We start from the raw sequence: 11,729 nt of genomic DNA on the forward strand, positions 1-11,729 counted from the left end.
GCTTTATGTATTCTCCTTTCCAACTGCAGTGCTGTGAGTTCCTGAGATTCAGCTGATGAGTGAGGCTGTGTTAAGTCACACTGAATCTGCTGGTGTCTCAAGACACCAGTCTTGTCCTCTCTTGTCTTGTCTGGTCTGCAGACTACATTAGCCAGTCATCACAGCTTTTCCAGGTTGGTAAAATCCCAAGTCCAGCAGTCTCTGCTGCTGTTTCTCTACCCCAGTTCAGCTATCCCACTTGATACAGCCAGCAGCTGCTGGGCAGCACAGCCTTGCATTCTTTCAGTGGCTTACAGAAAAGCAGGTAGGTGAAGGATCACTCTTTTCTGGGCCTTACCAAGACAATAAGGCTTTTGAGAGTTCAAATCCTCCTCTGAAAGATCCTTGAGACAACCTTGGGCGAGTTCCCTCACCAGGCAGGGAGGATTGTCCCTGATGCCAGCCTGGGTCTATGTGAAGCAGCAAATGGAGCACTTCTGTGGAGATGGATAAATGGCCATAATGGCTCTGGACTGAAATAAAATACAGCATACTCTTACAGGCTCCTGGCAAGAAGCAAAAAGGAGCTTCTGTGCTTGGTACCCAGGCAACAAAACTGATCACTAAAAAACAGGCCACTTGTTTTTTTCCTAATGCAAGATTCACTTTTTATGGCTTTCATTTTCAAAGTATGCAGAGCTCCTATTACCTCAGCATTAAGTGCTATTGTATTATAATGCACAAACCAGGCTATGTGTGTGTGTGTATGTGTATATATATATATATATATATACACACATGACTTCTTAGCAATCTCATTAAAGAGGGATTAGCTAATAAATTCTGAATGCAGTCCAGTCTGCCTTGCATGAATACACTGAGTCCTGCCTTTGGAGAAAACATCCTGAGCAGAAGCCATTTGAGATGTGGTACAGGCACTGGAGTGCTTGTCTGAGGAATGGTGCAAGAAAAGGCAGGAGAGCAAGCAGAGGTGAGGGGGTTTGTTACAGGTCACAGGCACACTCTGGCAGAGCCAGAAACAGCACACAGCACTTGAATTCCAGCCTACATGCTGGACTAAATATCTTCTCAGAAGCCTTACAGATGTTGCCTCTGCTGCCAGTTCTAGGGAATATTACTTTTATTTATTGTTTCCTTCTTATGAAAATAAAACACACCTTGAAAATCAGCCATCCTTGCTAATTTTCAAAGCTGAAACAATTCCGAAGGTCCTTTAAAGCCAGGGCTGGCAACTGCTGTCTGAAGAGCTCTGACATGCTGTGAGGGCATCCATAAGAAGCTCCCAGCTTCCACCAAGTGAGAAATAAAGCAGAGCCAAAAGGCACAGCCTTGAACAGAGTTGAAGCATTACCAGTTGCCTGTGATCTGCCTCAAGATAGAGATCTCCTCCCCAGCAGGACACTCAGCCTTTGGTTGGGCAGAGGAAAAGCACGGCCTGCAATCATCTCAAACATTTGCTGACCTCTGCTCTGGTGTTTGCCATCTGGAAACTCTCAGAGCTTCCTCTCTGCATGTGCTTTTTTCTCCCTGCCGTTGCACTTCCTCCTTCAGCCTGTGAGGCAGCTGCTATGCCGTGTTTGTCTAGGTATGTGTATTGAAGGCAAAGGGTATTGCAGTTTCTGTGTTAAAAACCCAAATCTTCCATGCTGAACAATCCCTCCAAGCCTGTGTCCCTCGCTTCTTGCTGCATCTTACTGAAGAATACACTGGAAAGCAGCAGACACTGTGGCCCTAGGAACCCATTGCAAATGTACATAAAGAGAACTAGGAATGGAAAGGAGGAAAGAAGCCTGCTGTAATTACCCAAGACAAAGAACACTAAATAATACAATCGTTTCCTCAGGAAGAGATTATAGAGGATTTTGTGTAATCTCTCAGGTCTGAAGGGTTTAAAAATTCACCTTAGAATGAAAGTCTAATTAGAAGGCTACAGCTGCAAAGACAAATGGTTATTTCACAAATCCCTCATTAGAGTTGTTTGGAAAAATACTAGTTTGTCTTTAGAAATAAGATGAATCATTTTCTCATTTTTTAATCATAATTAATTTACATTGAATTATGTTTTGGATGAAGGCTCAAGACAAACTCTTGGTTTTTGAAATTCTCTGAAGTCTTTTCACTCCAGTCTGAAAGTATGAGCAACCTAAAGTAAAATGGAAGTTTATCCTAATGTCTTCATTTATTTTCCTTTCTGACCTCTGCAAACTAGTTTTGATTTTTTTCTATATTTTTGCTCAGTTTTATTAGAAATATGCAGACTTTTGTAAAATATTTATATTAAAAGTATTTGTACACCTACAAAAGTATTGAGTAACTGACAGGTAGTGATGCTTTTTGAGGAGCAAGTGGATCTCATGTTCATGATCCTTTCTGCTGTTCAATTTAATCAAGAGAAGACAAAAAAAGAACTAGTAAGTCATACTTAAGCAGAAGTTTCCATGGCTGAATGCTCCAGCTGTATTATATGTGAAACCACATTTTGTGTCACAATTTGTGTTTTCACTTCCCAAGAAAGTAAAGACAAAAACAAGAGGAAGGGATGGAAAAGAAAGACAAAACTGGAGAGGCTGTAAGTAGCAGCTTTAAAATGCTCTTGTTGCACAAGTCACTGGTTTTCACTGGGCATCCTCAGGGCCTTGCTCTGCCAAGGCCCCTGCAAGGCACCGTGAGTTGCTGCTCTGCACCAGAGCAAGGTGGCAACACAGAATGGATCTTTCAGGGAAGGGGCTTCCCAATCCAGCTCATGCTGCTTCTACTTTTGCCTGGCTGCTTCATGGCTCACAGCCTCCCAGGCTGTGAGCTTGGCACTGTGCCACGAGCTGCCAACAGAAGAGAGTGGCTTCACATGAACCTGGGATGCCGGAGTGGGCATGTCCAGGAAAGGTCCTCCAGGCAGGAATGCCCTGAGGAATGGGATGCCAGCATCCTCACTGTCTTCAGACACCCAAACTAGGCCTCTTGCTCTCACTTGCTGCTCAACGTAAGAATGCAGCATCCAGAGCACTAACAAAACTGCAGTCTCCCACTAAAATATTTATGTATTGCAAAGAGTTTCTATCTCAGATGTCAGAGTTCCTGGTAATATTTCACTTTTGTCTTCACCTGTGGGAGAGACACAGGCTTTCAGAATTCAGCTGTAAATTAAGCCTCTGGATACAGCTTTTTCAGTTGGACTCTTCCAGCATGGGTTTGCATCAGACACATTTTAGCACTCCTGCCTTTGGCATAACAAGCAAGTTCATGCTACCTTGAGGACCTTATGTTCTTCTGTCAAGTCTTGGACTCCTCACGTCAAGTCTAAGTCATCACTGAACAGTGCAGTGGACTAGAAATCTTGGCAGGGATCTGACCAAATCTGTAAGTTAATTACTTTCTGTTCTTGCAGAATATTTTGCTCCAGGACTAACCTTACCTCCAGTACTTACTTGCATGTCATGGGTTGCTTCAGTGGTAGTGTAAGGCTGGCATTGTGCATCTACTGAACAAGCTTTGTTTTGGAAAGCTGCTGGTATTGCATCACTGCACAGGCTCTGGCAAAACTGGATTCTCTGTGAGTACAAGCTTGCTGACCTCTGAAAAGTGTAATAGGATGATGTGTTTGGCTCAAGAAACGCGTGTAAATTTGCAAAGGCACTGGGCAGGAGATGTAAGAAATGGGGCTTTAAAAGCTCCTCTCCACTGGGTCAAGCCGGAGATGATCTTGTGGATCTTGGTATGCTGCCAGCTGAAGCAGCAGTAGGTGACAATTCTTAAAGAAGCTACTTTAAAAGCTCTAAGTGGTGTTCACCAGAACCTGACCTGAGGGAGCAGGATTCAGGGTCTAGTGGAGCTCAGTGGAGCCTCCTACTTGGTTTATCCTCTTGTTGTAGAAGGAGATCAGTGGGTCAGCAGCTTATTTACACATTTTTGACCCAGAAATTGCAACATAACTTTGTTTATCCTGACTCTGATCCTTCCCCAAGGGAAGCTTTAGTCACAGGATTCTCCTACAGTTCCCAGTGGCTTTCAGGTCACTGGGAGTGAAGTCATTGGTCTTCCCTGCATCCTCCCTGAAGAATGAGGGGTTCTCTGAAAAAACAGGACCAAGCAGTTGATGTAAAGGCCAACTGCCCTTTGTGTAGGATTTCTAATCCTACAGAAAGATAATACAGAAAATGAGGATGTCACTCAGAAGGGGAAAGGTTATTTTAATAGTGCTTTTTCCTCAAGCCCTAGCTAAATTACAGATTTCTTGGCTTTACTGTTACCTGCCACCAATACAGAGCAGAAGACTGGTCACTCCCCTTGTCATCAATGCATCCATATTTTAATTACATCAAGATTTCTGTGAACAGTGCAAGCACTGATGAGTTACTGAAAAGCTGCTCAGCCCTGTCTCCTCTTTCTAGGACAAAGTTGTTTGGATGCTGAATTAAGGTATAGGGAAAGGACTGCACAAGCTCTGTAAGTGTATGATAAAATAAAACATTTTTGGCCCAATAACCTGAATCTGTTCTTCCTTCAGCTCCTGTGTGCCTGGTGATGGCTGCAGACTTAGCTTTTTCTTTTTCCATGCCAGTTTCCCCCTCCTGTTTCTGGAAACCCTGGGAACCTTCAGTTGATGGCACCAGTTTATTTACAGAGCTGGCTTGATGTGTCCTGTGTATACACATATATTAAAAAAAAACAACCCTCTCTTTCCGGGCCATTCAGTACCTGGATGTCCTTTTCAGCAACTGATTTTGGATTCAGTATTTGAAAGCAAATACCATGTTTGTGGAGCGAGCGTGACCGACTGGACTCAGAGCGATTGTGGGGCAACTGATAAAGATGCTGGGCTGACAAAGGGAGGTGATCAGCCCCTGGGGCAGCTTCCTTGCAAGGCAAAACACCAGCATGACTTCTGTGCCTCCAGCTCTCAGTGGCTCCCCTGTCCTCAGCCTTAAGAAAACCAAAGCCAACTCTGCCTTCCAAGGTCACACCTTGGGTTTCACTTGTTTCACACAGTGCAGCTTCCCTGCACTCACACAAGGCAATTGGAATATCTGCCTACGTAACAAAAACAAACACCAAAACAACCCACCACCAACAAATTAGCTTGGGGATGCCTTGATTACAAACTTTTTGAGTTTTTGTGAGCCTAGTTGCTTCTTTTGGGGTTGACCTGAACTCTCCCTCCTGCATGCTAGAGGGCAGATCTGAAAACTACTAAACTTGAGAACAGCTCAGCAATGTCTGGATGCTTTTGATTAAAATGTATGATAAGATGAATCCAGGGGAGAGACCTCTTTTTAAGCTGTAAAGAGACCAAACTAAAGGACTCCTGGGATGTATATGAGAGTTTAGTCCTGTGCTTGCTGCAGATCAGTGACTGGGGGGGAACATCTTCAGTCAATGTAAGCAATAATGCACCATGGGCTTGAGTGCCCTCCCAGGCACCAGAGCCAGGATGTTTCCTGATGGCCCTTAACGAGATCTCCGTCTAAACCCCTGCTCTCTAAGCTGCAGGGAAATTGTGCAGTTTATGGTTAATGATTAAGATGTTCTTCTGGGAGCCGTGACTCTGCTTGGAGGCACTGGTTTGTTCATTAACACATGTCTAAAAACAGATGTCAAGGACATCCCCCAGAAGGCACATGTTTAGTGTGGTTTTGACCCAAAACCAGAAGTCTCTATTTCTCTAAGGGAAGGAATTCTTTCACTTCCAGTGAGTGAGAATAGCAAGATTTCAGACTGCATGCTGAGGGTATTTTCTCAAATTCCCACAATGCATCACTTAGGAAAATGGCTCAGTACAACACAGCTATGGAAGAGATGAGAATGGTGAGAGGGACATCTCCAAAATGTCACCCCTGAACACTTCTGAGTCCCCATGCAGAAAGCCTTTAAAAAAAGGCACAAAGGTACTATTTCCCTATTAAACAACCTGGAGCCTGGGATGATGGGGCCTAATCTTAAATAAACAAAGAGAAACTATTGCACAAATTGAGCAACAAACAATCTGGGGCACCGGCACCGCAGTTATTTCTGAAAATATCTATTTCTAAACCCTGTGTGCATACAGGGCATGCTGCAGTCTGTACCACCTGAATTCATTTCAGGACTCCTCTTATTTATAGTTCTCAGTACTCATTAAAATGTGAGTATTTCCAACTGCCAGTCTTGCTTTACTAAAATTTATAAAAATACCTGTTCAATTGCTGCCCTTGAAAATAAGGGTGCAAGAAACATTTGCAGGCTTCTTTTGAGTTAGAGTAAGGAAAATTCAACACACAATCAGATGCCCAAACATGCCACTTTGGTGAGGCTTGAGTCTTCCAGGATGTACTCAAATTTCATGAGAAATTAGGTGCCCTTATGATGGGATCTTTAACTGCTGGGGCACCAAAAACACTCAACAGATTTAATTTTTTTCTCTACCCTTGCCCAGCTGTCTTTGGATGGCAAACCTTCCCTGTAGGAGCAGAGCTGGCTCCAGGAGAGGGCAACAGAAGGGTTTGTTGCCAAAGCTCTTTGGGCCATGGCCTGAGTGAACTGCTGTTTTTCTCTCTCTTCAAAGAACAACAGTGAAGTCAGTGCTTGGCCAGATCCCTGGCACATGAAGAAGCCCTCTCCCTGCAGGCTCATTTGGCTCACCATAGCATTTCCTCCTTTTGCTTACATTGCTTCTTCCTCTCCCCACCTCAGCCCCCACACGTGTCTTTTTTTCCTGTGTAGGCTTTCCTGCCACATTGCTATCCCCATCGGGACCACAGCAAGATATTTCTTAAGCCAGAACTTGAATGGTGAGTGCATTCCATTCAGGAATTCCTTTCCTTTGACCAGAGGAGATGTTGCACTTGTTGTCCGAGCTCCACCGTGCTCACTGCAGCCAGGCAGTGCCAGCAGGGTTGTCTGGAGGGGTGGGTGCTGGGCTTCCTCTGCATCGGCAGGAAGAGGAAGCTGCCGGGAGCAAGCGTGAGATCTTCGCATCAGCTGGGGCAGAAAGCCAGGCTCAGCTCACTGGGGATGCTCACAGTGGGGCACTGGTGGATCCTCAGCAAGGAAAAGCTGAGCCTCGGCTCTCCTCAGCTTTGACACAGGCAGGTGTGCAGGGAGACAGGGCTACAGACTAAGCAACGTAGGCCAAATATACTGCCCGTGATCCCTGTGCCAAATCCTAGAGGCATAAGGAACTCAGTCTTCTGTTTCTCTAACCTCTTATCCCCCCGCCACTTTCCCAATCTCCTTTTCTAAAAACCTCTCATTTTAACCCAGGATTGGAAATGTTATGCTACTACCAGGTAGCACTTTTCATCTTCTCATTTCTGCCCCAGCCACAGGGTGGTTGGATAAAATGGTTTCCTAGCAGGGTCTTTGGTGAGAAATGGTTTGTAGGGAGATCAGCTGCACTTCCACATGGAGTAAAGCCTCTGCCTGCAACTAATGAGCAATTACCAGGGCTCCACAGGTTTAAATTCTCTCCCTTCTTTTTAACAAGCTTTCTAGGTGAGTCCAATCAATGTGCCCTTATCTCTAGCATGAAATAATACTCACCTCCCAGCTAGTTTGTTGCAGAAGGTAAATCAGTCATGAAGTCTCTTAGCTTCAGTGATGGGAGCCTTGGAAAAGGAGATAAGTGCTGTGTGGGGAAGCAGATGCTTATCTAGAGCCAAGCAGACCTTGGAGGCTGCGGGATCAAGCTGCTGCTGTGTTCTCCAGGAGAACTGACTGCTCCTCCTTTGAAAGGTTGTTGTCTTGGTGATGCTGCCGTAGGCCCTGCAAGACCTGACACAGTGACACAGACATGACACCTGGTCCCCTGCCAGCTCTCTGCAGTTTGTTTTTTTAAACACATATTTGCATTTTGTTTCTGTGGGGTAAATACAGGGGGAAGGAAGCACAAATTCTGACTGCTGGCTGTCGGTACAACTCCCTGCTTTGCACATCTGGGTGGGGCCGTGGGCCACCACCACCTGATGAGACTGGGTGAGGACCATATGGCAGTGGTGTGACACCACATGAGGAAGCACACACTACTTCTGCCCTGGCAAGCACAGAAAGAATCTTGAAACACACAAAGGAGCTCCCAGAGGGATCATATCCCCATGCAGAGTGTGTGAGTGGTGTATGGGGGGGACACAGCTGCATGGGGGCAGGCACAGCTAGGGGTGCTTCCTGACTCCCTGTTTTTGACCTCTCATTGCGTGTGATGGCTTACTCTTGTCTGAGACTTCAATTTGAGTGGGAGATGTTGCCCAGCATCAGGCTCGGTGTGTCAAAGGCAAAGTTTGGCATTTCTGGAGGAGTAGGGTGCTGTATTCATAGGAAATATTTCTGAAGGAATATTGGTGCAGCTGAGAATGGCTGGCAGGGACAGCAGCTTCTGTCCAAGGTCATCAGGAACACTCCTGATGAGGGATTGTTCTTATCAGGACTGCTTTGGCTAGGTCGGATTAGAAACAATTGCACGCTTGTTATTCCAGAGAAGATGCAGTGCTGGTTTTCCCAGCAGCAGCCACTAGCACACAGGGATGGTGGGGGAAGGCTGGGGACAAGCAAGTGGGCTGTTCCACCTCACCAGCAAACACCACTGTGCCATCACTGTCATCATGCTCATCCAGGAGGGTTAGAATCATCCTGGATTTGATTTTTCAAGTCAACAGCAAGGGATAAACAGCATCCAGATCTGGTTTGGTCCTCAGATTTCACCTGGTCCTGAAGATGCCCACCTGTGCCAGGGAGGGTAGCTGAGGTACACAGGCAAGCTAACGGGGCAAGTCTCAGCATTTTTGACTCCTTCCTGTGACAGCCCATCACAAACTGGCACTTTGAAAGATCCCACTCCCCACTCCAGCAGCTGTCACTGTCCCCAAGGACAGCTGCACAGGCCAGGAGGAGGGGACCCCAGCAGGGAACAGGGCAGGGAGCTGCCAGCCTGGCTGCTGCAAGCAGGGGAGAAAGGACTCACGTTTGGCAAAAATTTTGGGTGACTTTTATTTACCCAAAGGGCCCATGTGGGGCATGAGAAGCCCCACAATCAGGAATGATTTTAGGGTCATGGTGGGAGGGCTGCCAAAGGCCCGGAAGTACGGAGAGCATGGATATGGTGGGGCAGATGTCTGGGCTGGATGCACGGCTCAGGATCTGGGCAGCTGCCTCTTGTCTCTTCCTTTCAGCTGAGGAGACATGTCTGGAGAGCAGGGCTTGCACTGCACAATGACTGGGCTGGCAGCAACAGGGAGAGCCAGCGCTCTACTCCCTCCCTTGCCATGGAAAGCAGGTGCTTAGAGAGGAGGAGGGAGGGAAGGGTGGATATGGGAGGTTTGCCAGGCACCAAAGCAGCTGGGAGATCCTGGGGAGGAGACATGTGGCACGTGTGGGCAGATTAACAAGTTGAGCCGATCAAAGGCTGCTCAATCCTGCATCCATGTGCCTGGGCTGGCTGCCAGCACCTCTGAAATTATTTTTCCTGGCCAGCATCTGAAGGAAGGTGCCATTCAATGTGGCAAATCCATAATAATTTTGTTTCTACCAGCGAAGCCTTGTCTGAAGACTCTCCTGGCTGGGACCAAGTCTTGGATGCCAGAGCTCTCAAAGTGTTCAGTGACACATCCTGACTACCTTCAGAGCTCCCAGTATGGCAGCATACCACAGGACACTGTGGCTTAGGGGACTTGTAACTAAATGCTGAACTGGATTGACCCCAAAATTTGTCTCAAGAGATTAATCTCAGATTTGCCATAGTCTGAGGAGATCTAATATGAGTGTAGAACAAAAGGGATCTAAGAATTTAGGTGTTTCGGTATGCTTGAACTGGACATGCTGCTTCAAGTCCACTTACATGGTGTTTTGCCAGGGCTACATAAACATTAAATAAAAAAGGTCCCTTCAGGCCTGTTTTTAACAGAAAAGCAAAGTGCATGACACTTTTGTCCCTCAGGCAACTACAGGAACTAAGGTGAGAAATCTCCCTCCTTCAGCCCCTCCCTCACAGCCATTTTTAGGGAAGAGCTTGTCTTCATTGCAATGCATGAAGTCTGTGGAGATGCTGGGGCCTTCTGCTGGTCTCAGGCTGAACTTGCACTGGGCCCTCAGAGCTGGATCCTGGCTCCAGAAAAGCAGCTGTGCATTGAGCTCAAGCAAATCTGCTGGTACCTGCATGAGAGCCTGGCACTACAAAGCCAAGCTTGCAGAAGGAAGCACAAACCCTGGAAAACACACGGAATAATCCCAGGTAATTAAGGCCTCTTGCTGAAGCCACCTAGACCAAAGGGAAAAGCCTTCATGTCTCTATTCTGTGCTGCTTTCAGACAGTTCCCAGCCCCTGTGTGTTTCCTGGGACTCTCCAGTACATCACCTAAACTTTTTTTGCTACTTCAGTAGGGCATTCTGCTTTATAATCCTAAGAACATCATTGCCTGTAGTTACTACAGGTAGGCAGGAGAAGCTGTGTAAGGACTTGAGCCTGCAGCTCACTGTCAGAGCTGTCCCAGGCACCCCCAAACCAGTCGAACACGGCCAACAGCCAGGACAGGCAATTGTACAGGAATGAACCTCCATTTCACGTTAATCGCTCCAAACCTAAAATTGCCCGAGGCTACTAATGGAAGCTTTGAGACTTTGAGTAAAATTATCTTAATAGTTTAACTGTATAAACACACTGACTCATTACACTGAGGGTGGAATAACAGTCTCCTGAGCAGTGTTTTCACCTGTGAGCCAGAAGTTGGCTTCTCCACACCTTTGCCTTGAGATAGGGAAATCTGCATGAGGAAGAAAGGAAAGTTATGGCTCTGTGGTAGTACTTTGTTCCGGTGGTATTTTCCTGGTAGGTTTTACAGAGCTATTTGCCCAACTGTCTGTACTTCTGCCCGAATTTTATTTTTTTTAAATTACATAATAATATATATTTATATAGAAACACAGTGTATTTAGTTATAAATACATACAAATACTCTTTTTTCTTCCTCAACTCAGCATCCCCTGGCTGCAGCTGGAATCATACCTGTTGTCCGTTCATGCTCTTATGAAGGCAGCACAGCACCAGACCTGGTGAACCTCAAGTGAATCTAATATATTGTGTTTGGGAAAGAAAAACCATCCACCGCAGAACACCTGAGCAAGTGGTTGTCTTGGGGTGATTTATGATGATAATCTATTCCATGATCTGCCGCTTTGTGCCCCAAAGTGGCTGTCGGACCTTTAAGATGTGTGGCCGCAGGAGCGAGTAGCCTTGAGCCCTTTGGCGGCTTTTCCTAATCCTCGCTCCCTAAAAACAAAGTGCAGTGCAGTCTGCTTTTGCTTGGCTAGCTTGGTTTTGTTAGCCCAGGCAAGAAGCTTTTCCCTTCCCTGGCCCTGGAGAAGCTGCAGCAGCGATCTTTCAGCTGTCTTTGAGGTGAGCTCGGCAGTTTGTAAGTCCGAGACCTGTGGCACAGGGGCCGCTCCGATCCGGCCCCACACTTCGGGAAGCCGAGCCCGGGCGAGAAAGGAAACCAAGAGGCTTCAGCCCAGCTGTTTCCTCTGCCCTGGAGAAGAGGTCGGCGCCAGAGAGTCACCATGTTTTCATCTGTTGCCCAAACTGCTGCGTGAAGCTCCTGTTTGTTTGGGGTTTTTCGCCTGAGGGAGACGCCGGCGCCATCTTGTGCCGCAGGTCACATCGTGAGCAGGTGTTTCCCCTCGCATTTTGGGGTTCTGTTCCGGTGTGTGGGCGGGGAATAAGAGCCGACAGTTTAATATCTTAACAGTTATTTACTTTTTTTCCCCCCTCT

At 46.6% G+C, this 11,729-nt stretch overlaps 1 long non-coding RNA gene across 1 annotated transcript; it reads right to left on the minus strand.

The window, feature by feature from the left end:
* Positions 1 to 10,209: 10,209 nt before the first annotated feature.
* LOC137476667 (uncharacterized) lies at positions 10,210 to 11,284 on the minus strand. The gene is made up of 2 exons (XR_011000513.1): positions 11,162 to 11,284; positions 10,210 to 10,724 (listed from the first exon to the last, which is right to left on the minus strand). It is a non-coding gene; the product is annotated as an uncharacterized lncRNA (long non-coding RNA).
* Positions 11,285 to 11,729: the final 445 nt, after the last annotated feature.

This window comes from Anomalospiza imberbis, chromosome 6, assembly GCF_031753505.1.
Source record: "Anomalospiza imberbis isolate Cuckoo-Finch-1a 21T00152 chromosome 6, ASM3175350v1, whole genome shotgun sequence".
In the NCBI taxonomy this organism is placed as follows: domain Eukaryota; kingdom Metazoa; phylum Chordata; class Aves; order Passeriformes; family Viduidae; genus Anomalospiza; species Anomalospiza imberbis.